The sequence below is a fragment of the Coregonus clupeaformis genome, chromosome 30 (genome assembly GCF_020615455.1).
Source record: "Coregonus clupeaformis isolate EN_2021a chromosome 30, ASM2061545v1, whole genome shotgun sequence".
Taxonomy (NCBI): domain Eukaryota; kingdom Metazoa; phylum Chordata; class Actinopteri; order Salmoniformes; family Salmonidae; genus Coregonus; species Coregonus clupeaformis.
In genome coordinates this window covers 2,283,716-2,308,646 of record NC_059221.1, presented here as the reverse complement: position 1 = coordinate 2,308,646, position 24,931 = coordinate 2,283,716, and the positions used below count along the sequence as shown (strand labels likewise).

Here is a 24,931-nt window from a genome sequence, read left to right as displayed (position 1 = left end):
GATTCAATAGATCCCAAATTAATACAATCCCGAGTGGCGCAGTGGTCTAAGGCACTGCATCGCAGTGCTAGCTGTGCCACTAGAGATCCTGGTTCGAATCCAGGCTCTGTCGTAGCCGGCCGTGACCGGGAGACCCATGGGGCGGCGCACAATTGGCCCAGCGTCGTCCAGGGTAGGGGAGGGAATGGCTGGCAGGGGATGTAGCTCAGTTGGTAGAGCATGGCGTTTGCAACGCCAGGGTTGTGGGTTTGATAAAATAATGTATGTGCTAACTGTAAGTCGCTCTGGATAAGAGCGTCTGCTAAATGACTAAAATGTAAATGATAACAAACCCAGTTTTAAGCAATGAGCCTGATGCAACAGATGACAACGTTTAGCTTAAAATGTTGATAAACTATTAGGCTATTTCTTCACATTAGAGGGGGGGGGGATCAATGTAAATAGTCCGGGTGGCCATTTGATTAGTTGTTCAGCAGTCTTATGGCTTGGGGGTAGAAGCTGTTAAGGAGCCTTTTGGACCTAGACTTGCGTATGCACCCTTTGTAAAGCAGATTAGTGTGCTTAATTTTAAGAAGTTACTTGGCCACTTTAGTTGTGATACAAACCTTATCAAAATGTATAGGCCTATGGGCTAGGCTACATGAGGTGCACGACTATGATTTGAAAAAGTCACACACAAAAAAACATGCGCTGTTTGCCTTAAGCTGGGCATCATTCACAAGTGATATTATATAATTCACAAGTGATAGGCTAATATGGTCAACCATCACACTATCCTTGATTTAATATTGTCTTTACATATACTAAATAATACATGTGTGAAATGTGTTTTGATTAGAATGTACCATTATCATGCGCCTGTCTTGAAACAGGGGCAGCTGAAAAAAATACATGTCTATGCACTTAAATAGCGAATGGAGGATGCTTTTCCGTGGTTAATTTTCACGCCAGCCAGGTGGGCTATACTCCTGTTTTGAAGAGAAGTAATGTGCTTAATATTAGGAAAGTTGAGAAATAAATATAGTAGGCCTAGCCTATAGAAAGCTGATGGGATCCTCCTCTTTTTAATAGAGGCCATCACTCTGTTTTCTCATGCAATTGCATAGCCTATAGAACCCATGGGGCACAATTGGCCCAGCGTCGTCCAGGTAGGGGAGGGAATGGCTGGCAGTGATGTAGCTCAGTTGGTAGAGCATGGCATTTGCAACGCCAGGGTTGTGGGTTCGATTCCCACGGGGGGCTAGTATGAAAAAATAAAAATAAATAATGTATGCACTCACTAATTGTAAGTCGCTCTGGATAAGAGCATCTGCTAAATGACTAAAATGTAAAAAAAATGTAAATGTTGAGCACCATCAGCTCATGGGCTCTCAAGTGTTTGATTAGATTTTCAATTACATTTGCATTGATGTCAGAGTGATTAGAGGGACAATAGAGTGCTGAGCACCAGGCAGTCAGCAAGTTTGGTAGGCTACTAATGACCGTCAGCAGCATCAGAGCTTGGAGAAGCCTAATTACCGTGACTAAACGGTCACGTGGAATTTGACTGCCGTCATGACTCGTGACCACCGGTTTGGCAGTAATACGGTCACTGTAACAGCCCTAAACAGAACCTTACTGCTCATCGAAGCACACACACAAAAAGCAGTTTCATATACGGTTGTGAATAGAGCACTTGTGATGGGTGATTTGAAGGAGTCAGGCGCAGGAGGGTAAATCACAGAATGACAGGATTTATTCTGGAATACAGAATATGCAGTAAAGCGTCAAAACAGTCCAGTGAGCAAAACAGGCACACTGTAACCAACAAGGCACACGGGGAAAATAACCTGGCGAATACAAAATACAAGGAGCTCCACCGAGCTTCACTATCCTCACAATAAACAATCATACACAAAGACAAGGGGGCAGAGGGAACACTTATACAGGTACTGATGAGGGGATATGAACCAGGTTTGTGTAATCAACAAGACAAAACAAATGGAATGATGAGATGAGAAGCGGCAGTGGCTAGAAGGCCGGTGACTACGAACGCTGAAGCCTGCCCGAACAAGGAGAGGAGGCAGCCTCGGAGGAAGTCGTGACAGTACCCACCCCCCTTGACAAGCAGCTCCAGCAGCGCGCCAACACCGGCCTCAGGGACCACCAGGAGGACGCGGAGCAGGGCGAGCCAGATGGCGACGGTGGAAATCCTGCAACAGGGAGGGATCGAGGATATCCCTCACCGGGACCCAGCACCGCTCCTCCAGATCGTACCCCTCCCACTACACGAGGTACTGAAGGCCCCCCACCCGACGCCTCGAATCCAGGATGGAACGGACGGAGTAAGCCGGGGCCCCCTCAATATCCAGAGGGGGTGGAGGGACCTCCCGCACCTCGGACTCCTGGAACGGACCAGCCACCACTGGCCTGAGGAGAGACATATAACGAGGGGTTAAGACGGTAATCTGAAGGGAGTAATAACCTATAAGTAACCTTGTTTATTCTTCGCAGGACTTTGAACGGCCCCACAAACTGCAGGCTCAGCTTCCGGCAAGGCAGGTGGAGGGGCAGATTCCGGGTCGAAAGTCAGACCTGATGACCCGGTACAAAGACCGGGGCCTCACTGTGGTGGCAGTCAGCGTTGACCTTCTGGCGACGCACGGCGCGTTGGAGGTGGACGTGAGCAGCTTTCCACATCTCCTCCGCGCACCTAAACCAGTCATCCACCGCAGGAGCCTCGGTCTAGCTCTGATGCCACGGTGCCAAAACCGGCTGATTACCTAAAACACATTGAAATGGCGTTAGGTTAGCAGAGGAGTGGCGGAGAAAGTTCTGGGCATATTCGGCCCATGGCAAGAACACCGACCACTCCCCCGGCCGGTCCTGGCAGTAGTTCCGCAGGAACCTACCCACATCCTGATTCACCCGTTCCACCTTCCCATTAGACTCGGGGCAAAAACCAGAGGTCAGGCTGACCGAGACCCCCAGACGTTCCATGAACGCCTTCAAGACCCTGGATGTGAACTGGGGACCCCGGTCAGACACTATGTCCTCTGGCACCCCGTAGTGCCGGAAGATGTGTGTAAACAGGGCCTCCGCAGTCTAAACAGGGCCTCTCCCGTGGGGAGACTGGGCAGAGGAAGGAGGCGGCAGGCTTTGGAAAAGCGGTCCACAACGACCAGGATGGTGGTGTTACCTTGAGAGAGGGGAAGATCAGTAAGGAAGTCAATACACAAGTGTGACCTTGGCCGTTGTGGAACTGGTAAGAGCTGTAACTTACCCGCTGGGAGGTGCCTAGGTGCCTTACTCTGTGCGCACACCGAGCAGGAGGAGACATATACCCTCACGTCCTTAGCCAAGGTAGGTCACCAGTACTTTCCGGTCAGGCAGCGCACTATATGACCGATACCTGGGTGACCAGAGGAGGGTGACGTGTGTGCCCAATAGATCAGACGGTCACGGACAAGAGACGGCACGTACTGCAGCCCAGCTGGACACTGAGGTGGAGATGGCTTTGTGCGTAACGCCCGCTCTATGTCCGCATCCATCGCCCATACTACCGGTGCCACAATACAGGAGGCAGGGAGTATGGGGGTGTTGTCTATGGGCCTCTCCTCTGTGTCGTACAGCCGTGACAGTGCGTCTGCCTTCATGTTCTTCGTACCCGGAATGTATGATAGAGTAAAATCAAACCGGGTGAAGAATAGGGCCCACCTAGCCTGGCGAGGGTTCAGCCTCCTCGCTGCCCGGATGTACTCCAGGTTACAGTGGTCCGTCCAGACGTGGAAAGGATGTTTCGCCCCCTTGAGCCAGTGCCTCCACACAGTCAGGGCTCGGACAACAGCCAACAGCTCCCGATCACCAACGTCGTAGTTCTGCTCTGTCGGGCTGAGCTTCTTGGAGAAGAAGGCACAGGGGCGGAGCTTGGGTGGCATGCCCAAGCGTTGAGATAGGACAGGGCCTATCCCTACCTCGGACGCATCCACCTCGACTACGAACGGTAGTGATGGGATGGGCCAGTACCGGGGCTGAGGTGAACAGAACCCTCAGGTTACTGAAGGCCCTGTCAGCCTCAGCAGACCAGCGGAGCCGGGACAGCCCACCCTTCAACAGAGATGTGATGGGAGCTGCAACCTTGCCAAAGCCCCGGAAAAACCTCAGATTGTAGTTGGAAAATCCAATAAAGCGCTGCACCTCCTTAACCGTGGTTGGAGTTGGCCAATTACGCATGGCTGAAATGCGATCTCCCTCCATTTCCACACCTGAGGTGGTAATGCGGTATTCCGAGGAAGGTGACGGACTGTTGGAAAAACAGACACTTTTCTGCCTTGGCATAAAGGTCATGTTCCAACAGTCGGGCCAGCACTTTGCGAATCAGGGACACATGCTCGGCGCACGTAGCGGAATACACCAGAACGTCATTGATGTAGACCACTACACCGCGACCAAGCATGTCCCGAAACACCTCGTTCACAAAGGACTGGAAGACTGATGGAGCATTCATCAAACCGTAGGGCATCACCAGGTATTCATAATGCCCCGTGGTTGTGCTGAATGCTGTCTTCCACTCGTCCCCCTCTCGGACACGCACCAGGTTGTACGCACTCCGGAGATCTAATTTGGGAAGAAGCGCGCCCCATGCATTGACTCGATCACAGATGGAATGACGGGTAGAGGATAACTATATTGTATTGTCCCCTTGTTCAGTGCTTGGTAATCAATGCAAGGGCGCAGACCTCCGTTTTTCTTCTTCACAAAAAACTTGAGGAGGCGGGCGAAATGGAGGGACGTATGAACCCCTGACGCAGGGACTCGGAGATGTATTTCTCCATCGCCTCAGTTTCAGCATGCGACAGGGGTTACTACAAGGTAGTGTCTGGACTTTCCACCGTGGTTGCACCAACGGAAACACCTAGACACCTACCCTGACACTCTCGCGACCACCCCGTGAGAACCATCTGTGGCCATAAAAAGGTGGGGTTGTGTAGTGCTAACCAGGGAAGACCTAACACAACAGGGAAATCAGGAGACTCAATAATAAAAAAGGTGACTTGCTCACTATGGGTCTCATGTGTAACCATAGTGACTGTTGCTGTAACTTCCCTAACGAACCCGGACCCTAGTGGTCGACTGTCAAGTGCTCTGATGGGGAGTGGAATGGATAGGGGAACCAATGTAATGCCTAGACTATGTGCAAATGACATGTCCATAAAGTTCAGAGCTGCGCCTGAATTGACCAGCGCCTTACACTGGGGAACTACTGTGTAGTCAGGAAAGTGGATGGGTAGGGTACAGTGCGCAGCAGAGGCCTCTGAACGAGTGTGGGTGTTCGATACCTGGGGTGACACGAGAGTGCCCTGTCTGCCACCTCCAGACCCAAAAGAACGCCAACGACAGCGTGCAGGAGAATGTCCTCTCGTTCCACTAGAGTGACACTGGCGCTGTCATCCTCTGCTCTCCCAGATCGCTGCTCCATCCAGTTCCATCAGCTCGTGATCCGGGTTAGGGGGGGATGGAACGGGCAGGCTCCTTCCAGGACGTCCTCTAGCATCCAGCAGGTTGTCCAACCAGATGGCCATGTCCACCAGTTGATTGAAGGACAACATGGTGTCCCGGCAGGCTAGCTCCCTTCGGACGTCCTCGGAAGTGGTCGATGAGGGCCCGCTCGTTCCACCCGGACCCAGCCGCTAGAGTCCGAAACTCCAGGTCGAAGTCCTGCGCGGTCCTCGTTCCCTGCCTCAGGTGGACCAGCCGCTCGCCCCCCTCTCTACCTTCGGGTGGATGGGGCCGGGCTGATGTTCGAATAATATAGCTCCAGTTGTAGGAGGAATTCCTGGCAGAGAGCAGCTGTCCCGTCAAAATCCTATGGTTGGGATATCTGGATCCCTCTGGGTGCTGGGATGTGGGTGGCTGGATCCGGTCGCTCATCTGGTCCTGACAGATCGGGTCCTCTCCTCTCCAAGCGTTGGACGACCTGGAGAACCCGATCCATCGCTTCTCCCAAGCTGGCTAGCATCGTTGAATGCTCCCGGACCCATGCCACGACTCCAGACATGTGCTCCTCTCCTGCTGACTACATGGCGGGTGTGTGATTCTGTGATGGGTGATTTGAAAGAGTCAGGCGCAAGAGGGTAAATCACAGAATAACAGGATTTATTCCGGAATACAGAGTACGCAGAAAATAACCCGGGGAATACAAAATACAAGGAGCTCCACCGAGCTTCACTATCCTCACAATAAACAATCACACACAAAGACAAGGGGGCAGAGGGAACACTTATACAGGTACTGATGAGGGGATATGAACCAGGTGTGTGTAATCAACAAGACAAAACAAATGGAATGATGAGTTGAGGAGCGGCAGTGGCTAGAAGGCCGGTGATGACAAACGCCGAAGCCTGCCCAAACAAGGAGAGGAGGCAGCCTCGGAGGAAGTTGTGACAGCAGTCTTTAACATCACGCTGATTGTTCTTTGATGGCTCAGCAGTTTCATGTCCTGAGTAAAAAATAAATAGTGTTAACTGTCCATTTAGGGTATACTTCCTCCATTATTCATATATCTATTCATCTGTGTTTGGCTATAATATTTCACTATTCTCTGGCGCCTGAGACACCGGTCTCAAGAGGTCATTTTCCTGCTTCCTTTGTCACCTGTAAGTGTGTAAGTGTATTGATGCATGTGTACATTGGGTACAGTGTGTGTGTACAGGTGTGTACACTAATGAGCGAGTGATCCGTAAATGTGTGACCACCAGAACAGTGTCAAATCATATTGGACGTAGAAACAGAGGCTTTGGCATTCCCATTGAAGTAAGGTATGGCGAGTAGGGATTAGGAACGGGTTGGGCCGTACTGGGAACACGCACCACTAACTTAGTGCGGGGAGCGGGAACGGGTCGGGCCGGACTGGGAACACGCACCACTAACTTAGTGCGGGGAGCGGGAACGGGTCGGGCCGGACTGGGAACACACACCACTAACTTAGTGCGGGGAGCAGGAACGGGTTGGGCCGTACTGGGAACACGCACCACTAACTTAGTGCGGGGAGCAGGAATGGGCCTGACCGTACTGGGAACACACACCACTGGCCTTGTGCGGGAATCAGGAACGGGCCGGACCGGACTGGTGACACACACCACTTGCTTGGTGCGAGGAGCGGGACTAGGTTTCCTCATAAACCTCCGCTCCCTCTGCTGCCTACTCAGTTCCTCTCTCCGTGCCTCCACACTCTCCTTCTCCCTCCTGACCAATGGCCCCCTTAACCTGGTGGCCTCCTCTCCTAGTCCACAAACTCGCCCTGTAGCTGCCTCCAGCAGCCCCGTCGTCCATGCCGTGTGCCCCCCCAAAAAAATGTCTTGGGGTTGCCTCTCGCCTGTCCGACGACGACACTGTTGGCGCGGTACCTCCTCTCTCGCTTTAACTTTAGCCCATGGCCCTTTGCCCGCGAACATGTCCTCCCAGGACCACCATTGGCCCACCTGGGCCATCGCCAACCTCTCCAGCTCCTTACCCGGCGTTTGCTCCTGCACACGCTGCTTGGTCCTTGTATGGTGGGATCTTCTGTCACGATATTCGTCATCAGTGGACCAAGGCACAGCGTGATAGGCGTACATCTTTTAATGAGTACTTTACACCAACAATAAAACAACAAAACGATACGTGAAGTCTAAAGGTTCACCAACACAAACCTATACAGAACAAGATCCCACAATCAACTGTGCAAAACAGGCTGCCTAAGTACTCAACATTAAAGAGTCCCCAGAGCCAGGGCGTGACACTGTCATTATCACTTCAATTGCTTTATGTGCTGAGGGTGTGAGTGCCCCTCTGCTCCTATCAAAGTGGTTTTGGCAGCACCTATCTGAGCAGGTGTGAGTTGATGTGCGTGAGCAGTGAGCACACTGTCATTTACTGACACTGTTACACAAGGACAACCCACTCCTCTGTATGCCTATTCCCAGCCACGCTACATTAATTAGCCTATATGGTCAACAACGTCCCTGAACCTTTGACTTTTGGGAAGTGAGGGTGTGTAAATATAATGTGTACATCACTTCATAATGAATAGGTCAACCACAAATAATGAATGCTTTACAAATATTGAGTCCAGGGCATGTTGTAGGGCGGATAAGAGGGGAAAAACATTTTCTCTCTCTCTCCTTTGTCTCGTTCTCGTGCCCAGCTTCTCTCATCGTGGCCCGGCAGGGAGAAAGGAGAGCCGTGAGGAAGTGAGATCGCCACTGACAGGAAGTGTCTGTTCGAGGAAGATCCTCGGATAGGCCGCTGGAGCCTGAGGGACGACAGCTCCGCTCCTCGAGAAGCCTTTGATCAATGAGCCTGTCGGCGATGACAACGGGACACCTGCGCTCCATCAAAAGGGGTTGCCCCTAGTAACAACTGTGTGGACAGCCACCAATCAGCAGAGATTAGGTCTGGCTCTCTGTCCTATCAGGCTGTTTAGGAAATTGAGACACTGACAGGATATCTAGGCTGGAGATTCTACTGTATGTGAACTGGAAGTTAGAAAGATTAAATCAAATTAGGTTTTGAAATAGAATCAGTATGGAGATATACGTGCATGTAACCTACAAATACTCTAACTGTTTCCTCATTATAAGAGTTTAAGTGCTTAATTAGGTATATGCCATATGGGAATAGGCATGGCACTTTACAAAATATCTATAGATTGAAAACAATTTAAAAGTGTTGGCTTACAGTATATAATGCTACAGTAAAAAATGAAACTGAAAACACCTAAATAATCATGTTCTTTGAGAAAATGTATCTTTATAAAATGAAATAATGAATGAGTCAACCTGATGAAGCATACTATTCTGGAGCAGTCAACATTTAACTTTGCCCTTATCAAGGGTTTAACAAAACAGGACATGTAGCAAAGGTCAATTTGTAAACAGTGCCTGACTTTGGTCCAGTAGCAGGTGGAGAAAAGCCAGTCCCATGCAATGTCGCTAACATTCTGAGGGGACATTCTCATAATAGGGCGAGAGCTGTTTGTGTTTCCCGACCATATAGGCTATAAATGTTAGGCTATGGTTCAACCCAGCACTCAGAGAAACAACACGACAAAGGGAGTGGAAGAAACAAAAATATTTAATCAAAGTTAAAATTGTCTTAGTCCAAAAACAACTGAAGTAAAGGAACAGAGTGGGCTAGTCGGCTCCGGAGGAAGGAGAGGCTGAGGCAGGCAGGCAGGCAGGCAGGCAGGCAGACCGACAGGCAGGAAGGCAGGCAGGTTGGGAGATATGTCCGAAACTAAAGACAAAACAAACGACAGGTTAAGGAGAGTGGAGAGCCAGGCTGAAGACAAAGACAAAATAACTTTACTGGTGAGCCAAGTTACCGCTCTGGTAAGAACAACGATCTGGCGCCGGTGGAGAGCCATGCCCAGGAATAAGTAGTGCAGGTTGATGAGAGAATAGGATGCAGCTGCGTGAGGCAGGAATCACTGGAAACAACCCGCAGCTGCACAGGAGAGGCAGATCCTGAGCACGCCCCTGATCCACTCCAGACACACCCACATAAAGGGGACAAACACACATACAGATACAACAGAAAAAGAGGGGACAAAACAAGGAGGAAGGGAAACAGAAAAGGGAGAGACAAGCTGCCCACATAACAGTACCCCCCTCAATGGTCGCCACCTGGCGACCCACCAGGCCTGTCAGGGTTGTCGTGATGGAAGTCCGTGATCAGCTGAGGATCCAACACAAAACGCTTAGGGACCCAAGACCTCTCCTCTGGTCCATAACCTTCCCAATCGACTAGGTATTGAGACCCCTACCCCGCCTCCGAGAGTCCAGGAGCCTACTGACGGTGTAGGCCGGATGGTCGTCAATGAGGCGAACAGGTGGAGGTGGATCAGCCGGGCGGACACAAAAGGCTGGAGGACACAGGTTTCAGTTGGGAGACGTGGAAAGTAGGGTGTATCTTCATGGCTGAAGGCAACTTCAAACGAACCGCAGCGGGGTTAATGATGGACTCCACCACAAACGGACCCAGGTACCGAGGAGACAGCTTGCGTGATTTGGTACGAAGAGGTACGTTCTTAGATGACAGCCAAACCTCTTGACCAGGATGAAACACAGGTGCGGGAGTCCTGCTCCTATCCGCTGTTGTCTTGTTCCTGTCGGTGGTCCGAAGCAATGCTTCCCGAGCGTCGCTCCACACTCTCTGGCAGCGGCGGAGGTTCTCCTGAACCGAAGGAACAGCCAATTCCTTCTCCTGAGCAGGAAACAGAGGGGGTTGATAACCCATGGTAACCTCGAAGGGTGAAAGACCGGTGGCAGAGGCGGTGAGGGAGTTGTGGGCGTACTCTATCCAGGGCAGATGTTTGGCCCAGGATGATGGATGTTGAGCAGCCACACAACGAAGGGTTGCTTCGAGGTTTTGATTGGCTCTTTCTGTTTGACCGTTGGTCTGGGGATGAAACCCTGAGGACAGACTAACGGAAGCACCCAAAGCAGAACAGAAACCCTTCCAAACACGGGAAGTAAACTGTGGGCCTCTATCAGATACGATGTCCACAGGTATTCCATGGGGACGGAATACATGTTGGACTAGGAGGTCCGCTGTCTCACTGGCAGACGGTAATGCTATATAGTGGACAGATTTAGAGAATCTGTCCACAATGGTAAGTATAGTATCATTACCTTCAGACTTGGGTAGGCCGGTGACAAAATCCATGGCAATGTGGGACCAGGGACGGCTGGGAACTGGGAGGGGTAGCAGCAGCCCCGAAGGGGACTGATGGGAGGCTTTGCCCCGAGCACAGGTTGAACAGGCTGCCACAAAAGCCCGAACGTCAGTTTCCATTGAAGGCCACCAAAAATGTCTCCTAAGCAGCGTCAACGTGCGTCTCATCCCAGGGTGACCAGCAAAAGCGGGAGGTGTGAATCCACTGCAACACCTGAGACCGGACCGTCTCGGGAACAAAGAGTAGGTTGGGAGGTCCATCACCCGGTCCCGGGTCCGTGGCAAGTGCAGTCTTCACAAGAGACTCGATCTCCCACTGAACAGCCGCCACGACGCATGAGGAAGGCAGGACTGCCTCAGGCTCGCTGGTCTCCGAAGGGTCAGCAAACTGGCGGGACAAAGCATCTGGTTTAACATTTCTTGACCCCGGTCTGTATGTAAGAATAAAGTTAAACCTACTAAAAAACAGGGCCCATCTGGCTTGGCGTGAGTTGAGTCTCTTAGTGGCTTGGATGTAAGCCAAGTTTTTGTGGTCAGTCCAGACCACAAACGGCAGTTCAGCTCCATCCAGCCAGTGCCGCCATTCTTCCAGTGCAAGCTTGACCGCCAGCAGTTCCCGGTTTCCAACGTCGTAATTCCGTTCTGTGGGTGACAATTTCTTGGAGAAAAAAGCACAGGGGTGAAGCTTTTGGTCAGTGGGGGGAGCGCTGGGAGAGGACTGCTCCCACACCTGAGTCCGACGCGTCCACCTCCACAACAAACTGCAGAGAGGTATTGGGGTGTATCAACACGGGGAGGTGGAAAACAGTTCCTTCAAAACCCCTACCGCCTGCTCCGCCTCAGGGGACCACCGAAAAGGGACTTTAGGAGATGTGAGTCTTGTAAGGGGTGCCACCACTCTACTAAAACCCTTAATGAATCTACGGTAGAAGTTAGCAAAGCCCAAAAATCGTTGAAGTTGCTTACGGGTGGTGGGTGTGGGCCATTCCGTCACTGCCCGGATCTTCTCGGGGTCCGCCTTCACCTGCCCGCTCTCAATTATGAATCCAAGGAACGATGTAGACTGTTTGTGGAACTCACACTTCTCTGCTTTGACGTACAGCTTGTTCTCCAAGAGCCGTTGAAGGACTTGACGGACGTGTGACTCATGCTCCTCGGGTGACTTGGAAAAAACAAGAATATCATCCAGGTATACAAAGACAAAACGGTTCAAAAATCCCTAAGAACATCGTTCACCATGGCTTGGAAAACCGCAGGGGCATTTGAAAGCCCAAAGGGCATGACCAAATACTCAAAATGTCCCAGTGGAGTGTTGAAAGCGGTTTTCCACTCATCTCCCTTTCGGATTCGGACAAGGTGATAAGCATTCCTGAGGTCGAGCTTGGAAAACACTGTGGCGCCATGCAGAGGTTCAAAAGCTGAGTTGATGAGTGGAAGGGGATACTTGTTTTTAACAGTTATGTTGTTTAAACCCCTGAAATCGATACAGGGGCGTAACGACTTGTCCTTCTTTTCCACGAAAAAGAAACCTGCACCCAAAGGAGACGAGCGAGGGACGGATTATGCCCGAGACCAGAGAATCACCAATGTACTGCTCCATTGCCTCTCTTTCCGGTCGGGACAGATTGTATAACCGACTAGAGGGCAAGGGAGCACCAGGAAGCAGTTCAATAGGGCAATCATAAGGCCTATGTGGTGGTAGAGACAGAGCCTTGTCCTTACTGAAAACCTCCGCTAAGTCATGGTATTCTTTGGGGACAGATGACAGATCAAGAGGAGCTGAGGGAGGAGTTGGGTTACACTTAGTGGGGGGAACCGCTGACCTCAGGCACTGGGAATGGCAGTTAGTGCTCCAACTGAGAATGGTGTGACGTGTCCAATCAATTTGTGGGTTGTGAAGAGCCAACCAGGGGAAGCCAAGGATTAGGGAGGTAGCTGAGCCAGACATAACTCTTAGCTGAATGCTTTCACAATGATTGCCAGAAATCACTAGGGAAACGGGGTGGTTTGATGAGTTATCTCCGCGAGGAGGCGCCCATCAAGGGCTGTGACCCGAATGGGGGTAGGTAGTGGCTCCATGGGGATACGAGCTTGTGTAACGAACTGGTGGCTAATAAAGTTATCTTCTGCACCTGAGTCTACGAGAGCTGAGAGTGGCAGGGAATGACTCTGGAAACGTGAGGTTACAGGTACTTGTAATCGGGGAATGATGGGTTCAGGATCTAACTCTGGGCTCGCAAGTAGACCCACCGTTACGAGCGAGCCTTGTCTTTTGGCCGCTTAGGGCATGTAGCCAGAATGTGTGTGGCGTCTCCACAGTACAGGCACTCACCCGCCTGGAGGCGCCCGTTGCCGCTCTGCTGGAGGTAGTCGAGCTCGACCCACTTGCATAGGTTCCTCCTCTGTGCTCGGGATGGAATCAGGAACAAGAAGCTGCCGACTCCGGAGAGGCGAGACTCGAGTGGTTGAAGGCTGGGGAACTCGTCCTCCTAGACGTGGCCGATCGCCTCTCTCCCGACGCCTCTCCCGCAACCGATTGTCTAGCTTGATGGACAGGGAAACGAGAGAATGTAAATCATGTGGCTCATCACGAGCAGCCAGTTCATCCTTAATGGCTTCATTCAAACCGTTTAGAAATGCTCCTTGAAGTGCCACATTGTTCCACTTGGAGTCCGCTGCCAACGTCCAGAACTCAATAGAGTACTCTGCCACACTGTTAGAACCCTGCCTCAAATTAAAAAGTATCTTGGAGGAATTACCCACATGGTCAGGATGGTCAAAAACAGTCTTCAATTTAGCAGAGAAATCAGCAAAAGTCAATCCAGTCAAAGTTTGATCTGAGCACACAGCCTCAGCCCAAACCAGAGCTTTCCCTCTTAACAGCCCCAGAACATAATGTACCTTAGATGAATCAGTAGAAAACGACAGTGGTCTCTGCCGAAAAAATCAAGTCACACTGAAGCAAAAATCCCCGGCACTTGTCCAATTCTCCATTGAACGGTTCAGGCGACGTGACAGGGGGTTCCCGACGGAACGAAGCCTGCCTAGTGTCCGAGGAAACAACTTGGGGTGCATCAAACTGGGGGTCAGAGAGAGATGGAGAACTGATAACAGACAATTTAGAGACGTGTGTAGTTAACTGAGTCACCTGGTTCAGCAGTTGATGATTATCTTCCACAAGAGTCCGAATCAACTGGTCATGCTGTCCTAGCAACGTTCCTTGAGCCTGGATAGCTTGTTGGAAGCTGTCTTTGTTTGCCCCGTGCTGTTTCTCTGTTGGGTCCATGGCCAGATCGTTCTGTTAGGCTATGGTTCAACCCAGCACTCAGAGAAACAACACGACAAAGGGAGTGGAAGAAACAAAAATATTTAATCAAAGTTAAAATTGTCTTAGTCCAAAAACAACTGAAGTAAAGGAACAGAGTGGGCTAGTCGGCTCCGGAGGAAGGAGAGGGCTGAGGCAGGCAGGCAGGCAGGCAGGCAGGCAGACCGACAGGCAGGAAGGCAGGCAGGTTGGGAGATATGTCCGAAACTAAAGACAAAACAAACGACAGGTTAAGGAGAGTGGAGAGCCAGGCTGAAGACAAAGACAAAATAACTTTACTGGTGAGCCAAGTTACCGCTCTGGTAAGAACAACGATCTGGCGCCGGTGGAGAGCCATGCCCAGGAATAAGTAGTGCAGGTTGATGAGAGAATAGGATGCAGCTGCGTAGGCAGGAATCACTGGAAACAACCCGCAGCTGCACAGGAGAGGCAGATCCTGAGCACGCCCCCTGATCCACTCCAGACACACCCACATAAAGGGGACAAACACACATACAGATACAACAGAAAAAGAGGGGACAAAACAAGGAGGAAGGGAAACAGAAAAGGGAGAGACAAGCTGCCCACATAACAATAAATAGGCCCACTTGCACACACACACACACACACACACACACACACACACACACACACACACACACACACACACACACACACACACACACACACACACACACACACACACACACACACACACACACACACACACACACACACACACACACACACACACACACACACAGTCTGCACTAAGAGGCTCTGTCAGAGACGAAGAAGAGACACTTGTATCAGAGAAGCTGAGTTCAGGAGTGGCAGGGGTCCTGAAAGCAATATCCCGATAGGTCACCTCCACCATTACCACTCTGTCTCCTCTACATAGCCAGCCCTGTGAATCTTTGAACACTGTGGGTAAGTCAAAATAACATACAGATGCGGTCAAATATTTTGGCAACCAAGCAATTTACAATGCAGTGCAATGGAGCAGAATGTTCTGTTTTCTCTTTTCAAAACTAGTTGAATGGCTATTTTAACCCTGTAGGCACCTGAAACTTACCACAGATAAATTACCAGTAAACGAGAATCACTTGCCTCCAATCACATTCATATGAAATTTGAATAATTTAGTCGAGGCCATTTTTTACTTTGAAGTGAAAGATCTCAATTTCAGTTAAGATTTTATTGGTGCTGTACAGTTGTAAATCAAACAAATACACATGTGAACACCAAAATGTATTTTTAGAAAAAGTAGTGAATTGTGCAAGGGTGCCAATATATTGGTCGCATCTGTATCAACTGTGTGTGTGAGAGAGGGGGAGGACAGAAAGAGAGAGAGAGAGGGGGGGGGGGGGGGAGCAAAAGGAAAAAGAGGGATGTGGATAACTCAGTTTCTGAGGGAGTCTAATCTACCATGTTTGTAGGATTGGTGGTGAATTGAGAGGACAGTCTTTGCCCCTCATGCATTTACAGATCTCCTGACCCGTTAGTAAACACTTGGGTTTGGGAGTCTGCCCTAACATAGTCCGACATTTTATTCTCAGAATGACTTCCTTTGCAATGGCTTGGTTCAAATGACTATTTTACACACAATAATCATGACATCCCAATAATCTGAGTGTGGCACAGCATTCCATAGGACCATCTGTCTGTTGGGTGGAGAGAGAGAGGGGTAAACACTACAGGGTGTTGCCATGTTGCATGTACAGAAGCAGTCATGTACTCTCTTCGCAAATAACCCTACCAATGTTTTGATTTTGTTATACAGAATTGTCATTGTAATTTACAATGTAAGAGTTGTAAATCTGGTGTTGAATGAGAGGAACCTAATTGAGCATTTGATTTACACTGGGGCAGCAGGTGTGTTCTCTCTCTCTCTCTCATTATGTTCAATGACCATTGAATTCTCAGTAGAAGCCAAAACCCAGAGGACAACATCCACTGTTGCAGGAGATAACCCTGGCTTCCCCACAGGACAGAGTAAATGCCTACAGTGTAGAGTGAGGGAAAAAACGATTTGATCCCCTGCTGAATTTGTAAATTTGCCCACTGACAAAGACATGATCAGTCTATAGTTTTAATGGTAGGTTTATTTGAACAGTGGGAGACGGAATAACAAAAAAATACAGAAATACGCATGTAAACATTTTTATACATTGATTTGCATATTAATGAGGGAAATAAGTATTTGACCCCTCTGCAAAACATGACTTAGTACTTGGTGGCAAAACCCTTGTTGGCAATCACAGAGGTCAGACGTTTCTTGTAGTTGGCCACCAGGTTTGCACACATCTCAGGAGGGATTTTGTCCCACTCCTCTTTGCAGATCTTCTCCAAGTCATTAAGGTTTCGAGGCTGACGTTTGGCAACTCGAACCTTCAGCTCCCTCCACAGATTTTCTATGGGATTAAGGTCTGGAGACTGGCTAGAGCCACTCCAGGACCTTAATGTGCTTCTTCTTGAGCCACTCCTTTGTTGCCTTGGCCGTGTGTTTTGGGTCATTGTCATGCTGGAATACCCATCCACGACCCATTTTCAATGCCCTGGCTGAGGGAAGGAGGTTCTCACCCAAGATTTGACGGTACATGGCACCGTCCATCGTCCCTTTGATGCGGTGAAGTTGTCCTGTCTCCTTAGCAGAAAAACACCCCCAAAGCATAATGTTTCCACCTCCATGTTTGATGGTGGGGATGGTGTTCTTGGGGTCATTGGCAGCATTCCTCCTCCTCCAAACACGGCGAGTTGAGTTGATGCCAAAGAGCTCGATTTTGGTCTCATCTGACCACAACACTCACCTTGCGGGTCCTGCAGGATTTCAGTCCTTCACGGCATAGTGTGTTACCAATTATTTTCTTGGTGACTATGGTCCCAGCTGCCTTGAAATCATTGACAAGATCCTCCCGTGTAGTTCTGGGCTGATCCCTCACCGTTCTCATGATCATTGCAACTCCACGAGGTGAGATCTTGCGGCCGAGGGAGATTGACAGTTATTTTGTGTTTCTTCCATTTGCGAATAATCGCACCAACTGTTGTCACCTTCTCACCAAGCTGCTTGGCGATGGTCTTGTAGCCCATTCCAGCCTTGTGTAGGTCTACAATCTTGTCCTTGACATCCTTGGAGAGCTCTTTGGTCTTGGCCATGGTGGAGAGTTTGGAATCTGATTGATTGATTGCTTCTGTGGACAGGTGTCTTTTATACAGGTAACAAACTGAGATTAGGAGCACTCCCTTTAAGAGTGTGCTCCTAATCTCAGCTCGTTACCTGTATAAAAGACACCTGGGAGCCAGAAATCTTTCTGATTGAGAGGGGGTCAAATACTTATTTCCCTCATTAAAATGCAAATCAATTCATAACATTTTTGACATGCGTTTTTCTGGATTTTTTTGTTGTTATTCTGTCTCTCACTGTTCAAATAAACCTACCATTAAAATTATAGACTGATCATTTCTTTGTCAGTGGGCAAATGTACAAAATCAGCAGGGGATCAAATACTTTTTTCCCTCAGGGCTGGGCGATATGGCCAAAATGTCATATCACTGTATTTTTCAAATTTTTGACGATATTTTATGCTATTTGCTGTGCTATTGCCTTTAGGATGTAGGACTGAGGAGCTGTGGTAATGCAATCTCTATTAATGTCTTTCCTCCAAACATATGGCATTTCTGGTCCTAACATTGATGACATAAACCAGGAAGAATCCAGTGAGCTCTAAAAGGATTGGGACATTGACACATTTTTTGTTGTTTTGGCTCTGTACTCCAGCACTTTGGATTTGAAATGATACAATGACTATGAGTATAAAGTGCAGACTAGCAGCTTTAATTTGATTGTATTGTCATCCATGTGAACCGTTTAGAAATTACAGCACTTTTGTACGTCGTCCCCCCATTTTAGGGGACCAAAAGTATTGGAACAAATTCACTTCTATGTGTATTAAAGGAGTCAAAAGTGTAGTATTTGGTCCCATATTCCTAGCACGCAATGATTACATCAAGCTTGTGACTCTACACACTTTTTGGATGCATTTGCTGTTTGTTTTGGTTGTGTTTCAGATTATTTAGAGCCCAATACAAAGTAATGGAAAATAATATATCATGTAATTTTGGAGTCACTTTTATTATAAATAAGAGTAGAATATGTTTCTAAACACTTCTACATTAATGTGGATGGTTCCATGATTATGGATAGTCCTGAATGAATCACTTTAGTAATTGTAGGCCGTCATAGTAAATAAGAATTTGTTCTTAACTGACTTGCCTAGTTAAATAAAGGTAAAAAAAAATAAAAAATAACAATAACAATAATGTTTACATAATGTTTACATGCTGCTGTATTTAGTCAATGCCACTCCGACATTGCTAGTCCTAATATTTATATATTTCTTAATTCCATTATTTTATTTTAGATTTGCGTGTATTGTTGTGAATTGTTAGATACTACTGCACTGTTGGGGGGGTCTACGCCTGTAACTTTCTCACTCATCGTTATTCACGATTCATTCAGATTTATCCAGAATTATGTAGAAGTGTTTAGAAACATATTCTATTCTTATTTACAATAAAAGTGACTCCAAAATGATTTACCATTCATTACTATTGGGCACAAAATAATCTGAAATTACCCTCAAATTAAATCTGACAGTCTGCACTTTAACCTCATAGTCATTGTATCATATCAAAGTGCTGGAGTACAGAGCCAACACAACAACAACAACAAAAATCACTGTCCCAATACTTTTGGAGCTCACTGTTGGTTATTAATATATGAGTTGCCTATGAACTATATACAGTGCCTTGCAAAAGTATTATTACATTTACATTTAAATCATTTAGCAGACGCTCTTATCCAGAGCGACTTACAGTTAGTGAGTGCATACATTTTTCATCCCCTTTTCATATTTTTACAACCTGTAATTTAAATGGATTTTTATTTGGATTTCATGTAATGGACATACACAAATTAGTCAAAATTGGTGAAGTGAAATGAAAAAAAAAACTTGTTTAAAAGAATTCTAAAAAATAAATAACGGAAAAGTGGTGCGTATATATGTATTCACCCCCTTTGCTATGAAGCCCCTAAATAAGATCTGGTGCAACTAATTACCTTCAGAAGTCACATAATTAGTTAAATAAAGTCCACCTGTGTGCAATCTAAGTGTCACATGATCTGTCACATGATCTCAGTATATATACACCTGTTCTGAAAGGCCCCAGAGTCTGCAACACCACTAAGCAAGGGGCACCACCAAGCAAGCGGCACCATGAAGACCAAGGAGCTCTCCAAACAGGTCAGGGACAAAGTTGTGGAGAAGCAGACTCTGTCGCAGCCGGCCGCAACCGGGAGACCCATGGGCGGCGCACAATTGGTCCAGCGTCGTCCAAGGTAGGGGAGGGTTTGGCCGGCAGTGATGTGGGTTCATTTCCCACGGGGGGCCAGTATGAAAAAAAAAAAACGTATGCATTCACTAACTGTAAGTCGCTCTGGATAAGAGCGTCTGCTAAATGACTAAAATGTTAATGTAAATGTAAGTACAGATCAGGGTTGGGTTATAAAAAATATCAGAAACTTTGAACATCCCACGGAGCACCATTAAATAAATTGAAAGAATATGGCACCACAACAAACCTGCCAAGAGAGGGCCGCCCACCAAAACTCACGGACCAGGCAAGGAGGGCATTAATCAGAGAGGCAACAAAGAGACCAAAGATAACCCTGAAGGAGCTGCAAAGCTCCACAGCGGAGATTGGAGTATCTGTCCATAGGACCACTTTAAGCCGTACACTCCACAGAGCGGTGCTTTACGGAAGAGTGGCCAGAAAAAAGCCATTGCTTAAAGAAAAAAATAAGCAAACAGGCATGTGGGAGACTCCCCAAACATATGGAAGATGGTACTCTGGTCAGATGAGACTAAAATTGAGCTTTTTGGACGTCAAGGAAAACGCTATGTCTGGCGCAAACCCAACACCTCTCATCACCCCGAGAACACCATCCCCACAGTGAAGCATGGTGGTGGCAGCATCATGCTGTGGGGATGTTTTTCATCGGTAGGGACTGGGAAACTGGTCAGAATTGAAGGAATGATGGATGGCGCTAAATACAGGGAAATTGTTGAGGGAAACCTGTTTCAGTCTTCCAGAGATTTGAGACTGGGATGGAGGTTCACCTTCCAGCAGGACAATGACCCTAAGCATACTGCTAAAGCAACACTCGAGTGGTTTAAGGGGAAACATTTAAATGTCTCGGAATGGCCTAGTCAAAGCCCAGACCTCAATCCAATTGAGAATCTGTGGTATGACTTAAAGATTGCTGTACACCAGCGGAACCCATCCAACTTGAAGGAGCTGGAGCAGTTTTGGCTTGAAGAATGGGCAACAATCCTTGTGGCTAGATGTGCCAAGCTTATAGATGAGACATACCCCAAGAGACTTGCAGCTGTAATTGCTGCAAAAGGTGGCTCTACAAAGTATTCACTTTGGGGGGTGAATGGTTATGCACGCTCAAGTTTTCTGTTTTTTTGTCTTACTGCTTGTTTGTTTTACAAGAAAAAATATTTTGCATCTTCAAATTGGTAGGCATGTTGTTTAAATGAAATGATACAAACCCCCAAAAAATCCATTTTAATTCCAGGTTGTAAGGCAACAAAATAGGAAAAATGCCAAGGGGGGTGAATACTTTCACAAGCCACTGTATAAAAGCTAAGTATGAGGTATAAAAGTAAGTCTGAGGGTGCCTGGTGATATGAAGTTTCTGTCTTCATCCAGTTCTCATACAAGGCTTGCCATGTCAAATTACAATCACAAATGGACTCTGGAATAATGACTTCCTGAAGGACTAAACAAAATCTCACTGGGTATCACTGGGTGTAACAATATGACTAATGCGCAGTGATATCATTGGCTACCTCTGGCTATTTAAGTGCTCCTCCCCCCCAAAGATACAAACCATCACACTGTGAAATATAGCAGAATGGGTCATCGAGGGCTTCATTAGCAGTGCTTGGTATTTCTAATCAAATGACCAGGGACACATGAAAATGCGCCCTCCCATGCTCATAATTAGTCAATTATGGCCGCCATTAAAGCAGGGCATTATGGGGGATTATTGTCGGGGGAAATGAGTGAGACATGCTGCTGCCGCACAGCGGCTGAGGATATTAGCCATCTCCATCCATCAGCTCCACCAGATGGGAGGACTATAATCATTTAGATTCTGTCAACGGCAGCAGGGAGGGCGCTGCCAAAAGCCTCTCCTCATTTCTACTCCCCACTCGTTCAGTGGAATCATATCCGCCGGTACAGAGAAAAAAAGAGGAGTAACCATTGTCTGTTGTCTCGATGTGTGAAACGGTGTGTGTGTGTGTGTGTGACATTGGTGTAGTGGAAGGTAAACACGTAAACACCATTTACGCATCTTTTTATTTTGCCTGAGTGTTAACCCACCTTTATTGAAAGTATAGGGAGTGTTACTTAATTCACCATGAATGGCAATCAGCATTTACCCACCTATTTTTTACCACTACATCACTGGTGTGTGTGTGTGTGAGTAGGACTCTGACATTTTCCTTGTCTCTTCCGACACTAGGGGTAAGGGAAGAGACAGGGATAGTGCTTTCTTGGCATACAGTGAGATCTCTCTGAATGTAAGGCTGCAACCTGGACTCAGGGGTAGACGTAACATAGTAAATGTAAATCTGAGACACTCCAATAATAATAATAAAGTAATAATTTGGGGGGTGCTTATATTTGTCCTGTTACACACAAGTGTGTAATGGATTTTTGTTTTGGCTAATGTTAGCTCGGTAGCTAGGTGGAGAATGCTAATGTTAGCTATGTAGCTAATGTTAGCTAGGCTAGGGGTTAGGAGTTAGGGTTAAGGTTAGGGTTAGGAGTACGGTTAAAGGGTTAAGATTAGGGTTAGGAAAAAGGGTTAGCTAACATGCTAAGTAGTTGCAAAGTAGCTAAAAATTAGTAAGTAGTTGCAAAGTTGCTAATTAGATAAAATACTAAGGTTGTTTGTGATGAGATTCCAACCCGCAACCTTTGGGTTGCTAGACGTTCGCATTATATGCCGACCCATCCACCCTGACCAACATGTAAAGTGTTGGTCACATGTTTCATGAGCTGAAATAAAATATCCTAGACATTTTTCATACACACAAAAAGCTTATTTCTCTCCAATTTTGCACACATTTGTTTACATTCCTGTTAGTGAGCATTTCTCTTTTGCCAAGATAATCCATCCACCTGACAGGTGTGGCATATCAAGAAGCTGATTAAACAGCATGATCATTACACAGGTGCACATTGTGCTGGGGACAATAAAAGGCAACTCAAAAATGTGCAGTTTTGTCATATAACACAATGTCACAGATGTCTCAAATTTTGAGGGAGCATGCAATTGGCATGCTGACTGCAGGAATGTCCACCAGAGCTGTTGCCAGCAAATGTAATGTTAATTTGGCAGTACGTCCAACCGGTCTCACAACCGCAGACCAAATGTAAACACGCCAGCCCAGGTCCTCCACATCCGGCTTCTTCACCTGCGGCATCGTCTGAGACCAGCCACCCAGACAGCTGATGAAACTGAGAAGTATTGGTGTCTGTAATAAAGCCCTTTTGTGGGGAAAAACTCATTCTGATTGTCACCCATGGCTGTGCCCCTGCCCAGTCATGTGAAATCCATAGATTAGGCCGAATTTATTTATTTCAATTGACTGATTTCTTTATATAAACTGTAACTCAGTAAAAGTGTGAAATTATTGGATGTTGCGTTTATATTGTTGTTCAGTATAATTTGAGTGTGCCGGAATTTACTTTTTAATATGTTACGTCTAGTCTATGAGACCAGGCTGGCTGGGACACAGGTCTACGGTTTAAAGACACCTCTAATTACCCTCAACACTCTCCCCCCTACAGTACGTTCTTGACCCATCTTTCCTGGCACTAATTTAGTTCCCCTAGTGATTCTACTGTAGTTAGTAAACCAAAGTCATTATATCCATTATACAGTGTATTCGGAAAGTATTCAGACCCCTTTACTTTTTCCACATTTTGATACGTTACAGCCTTATTCTAAAATGGTCCTCTGTAGCTCAGCTGGTAGAGCACGGAACTTGTAACGCCAAGGTAGTGGGTTCGATCCCCGGGACCACCCATACACAAAAAAATTATGCACGCATGACTGTAAGTCGTTTTGGATAAAAGCGTCTGCTAAATGGCATATTATTATTATTATTATTCAAATGGATTAAATTGTTTTTTTTCCCTCATCAATCTACATACAATACCCCATAATGACAAAGCAAAAACAAGTTGTTAGAAATGTTCGCAAATTTATAAAAAATTAAAACCTGAAATATCTCATTTACATAAGTATTCAGACCCTTTACTCATTACATTGTTGAAGCACCTTTGGCAGCGATTACAGCCTCGAGTCTTCTTGGGTATGACGCTACAAGCTTGGCACACCTGTTTTGGGGAGTTTCTCCCTTTCTTCTCTGCAGATCCTCTTAAGCTCTGTCAGGTTGGATGGGGAGCGTCGCTGCACAGCTATTTTCAAGTCCGGGCTCTGGCTGGGCCACTCAAGCACATTCAGAGACTTGTCCCGAAGCCACTCCTACGTTGTCTTGGCTGTGTGCTTAGGGTCGTTGTCCTGTTGGAAGGTGAACCTTCGCTCAGTCTGAGGTCCTGAGCGCTCTGGAGCAGGTTTTCATTAAGGATCTCTCTGTACTTTGCTCCGTTCATCTTTCCCTCGATCCTGACTAGTCTCCCAGTCCCTGCTGCTGAAAAACATCCTCACAGCATGATACTGCAACCACCACCATGCTTCCCCGTAGGGATGGTGCCAGGTCTCCTCCAGACGTGATACTTGGCATTCAGGCCAAAGAGTTCAATCTTGGTTTCATCAGACCAGAGAATATTGTTTCTCATGGTCTGAGAGTCTTTAGGTGCGTTTTGGCAAACTCCAAGTGGGATGTCATGTGCCTTTAACTGAGGAGTGGCTGCCGTCTGGCAACTCTACCATAAAGGCCTGATTGGTGGAGTGCTGCAGAGATGGTTGTCCTTCTGGAAGGATCTCCCATCTCCATAGAGGAACTCTGGAGCTCTGTCAGAGTGACCATCGGGTTCTTGGTCACCTCCCTGACCAAGGCCCTTCTCCCCCGATTGCTCAGTTTGACCTGGCGGCAGCTCTAGGAAGAGTCTTGGTGGTTCCAAATTTCTTCCATTTAAAAATGATGGAGGCCACTGTGTTCTTGGGGACCTTCAATGCTGCAGACATTTTTTGGTACCCTTCCCCAGATCTGTGCCTCGAAACAATCCTGTCTCGGAGCTCTACGGACAATTCATTTGACCTCATGGCTTGGTTTTTGCTCTGACATGCACTGTCAACCGTGGGACCTTTTATAGACAGGTGTGTGCCTTTCCAAATCATGTCCAATCAATTGAATTTACCACAGGTGGACTCCATTCAAGTTGTAGAAACATCTCAAGGATGATCAATGGAAACAGGATGCACCTGAGCTCAATTTCGAGTCTCATAGCAAAGGGTTTGAATACTTATGTAAATACGATATATTTTATATATTTGTATAAATGCGCAAAAATGTCTAAAAACCTGTTTTTACTTTGTCATTATGGGGTATTGTGTGTAGCTTGATGAGAAAAAATAAATTATTTAATCCATTTTAGAATAAGGCTGTAATAAGGCTGTAAAAAGTCAAGGGGTCTGAATACTTTCCGAATGCACTGTATGTCTCTATCCTCTGGCTTATCATTAGTCTCACTAGTAAACGTAATCATTATTTCCATTTGGGAGGAACTTCGAAGACATTTAAAAGTGAGACCACAACAATATCTCTCTCCTCCTCTTTCTGTAACATTTGTAGACCCCAAGGCCAAACGTCCACAGTAGCAGTA

General features: G+C 47.3%; 1 protein-coding gene across 4 annotated transcripts in view; it reads right to left on the bottom strand.

Moving 5' to 3' along the window:
* The window catches only part of LOC121545520 (ephrin type-B receptor 2-like), an 80,372-nt gene that overhangs the window by 17,057 nt on the left and 38,384 nt on the right, over window positions 1-24,931 (bottom strand). The gene's annotated exons all lie outside the window — the stretch shown is intronic.